Genomic DNA, 831 nt, shown 5'->3' with positions numbered 1-831 from the left:
CATGATGGCTCTGTACGATAAGCACTGGACTGTGACCCACAGGTGGGTGGTTCAAGCCTACCAGCCACTCCACAGGAGAAAAATGAAACTTTTTGCTCCCATAAAGATTTACAGCCTTGGAAACCCTATACAGGGTTGCTATGAATCAGAACTGACTTGATGGCACTTAACAACAATAACAATGTAATTCAATTCATAACACTATTTTGTGCCTTCGCAGTTGCTGTTCCCTTGGCCTAGAAGGCTCTTCCCCATCTATCTGCATGGCTCTCTCTACCTCCTAAACCAAAAACTCACTGGATTCAAGTTAACCCCGATTTATAGCAACCCTATACAGAATTTCTGAAACCGTAAATCTTTACGAGAGCAGATAACATTGTCTTTCTCCCACTGATTTGCTGGTGGGTTTCAGCCACCATTTGGTTAGTAGTCCTACCCTTAACCCACAATACCACCAGGATTCATTCCACCTCCTTCAAGCCCTGCTCAAAGGTCTCCTTCCTTAGGGAGAACCTCCGTGCTCTTGTTGGGGAAATATAATTACAAATTTTTCCCAACCCAGAAAACCTCTCTTCAAAGATAGAAGAGAAAGAAAAGTTGTTGAATAATCATTCAACCAGAATGTGGTATGTCATAGGGACTCTGCTAAAAAGGCTGCAAAGACAAGAAAAAAAAAAAAGAAATTGAATCCTTTACATAGCCAAGTTAAGATCTCTGTTGTTGTCATTGTTGTTGTTAGGTGACGTCGAGTTGGTTCCGACTCATAGCGACCCTGTATAGGGTTTCTGTGGCTGTAAATCTTTACTGGAGTAGAAAGTCTCCTTTCTTATC

Source organism: Chrysochloris asiatica, unplaced genomic scaffold, assembly GCF_000296735.1.
Source record: "Chrysochloris asiatica unplaced genomic scaffold, ChrAsi1.0 scaffold00168, whole genome shotgun sequence".
NCBI classification, from domain to species: domain Eukaryota; kingdom Metazoa; phylum Chordata; class Mammalia; order Afrosoricida; family Chrysochloridae; genus Chrysochloris; species Chrysochloris asiatica.
This window is presented reverse-complemented; position numbering follows the sequence as displayed.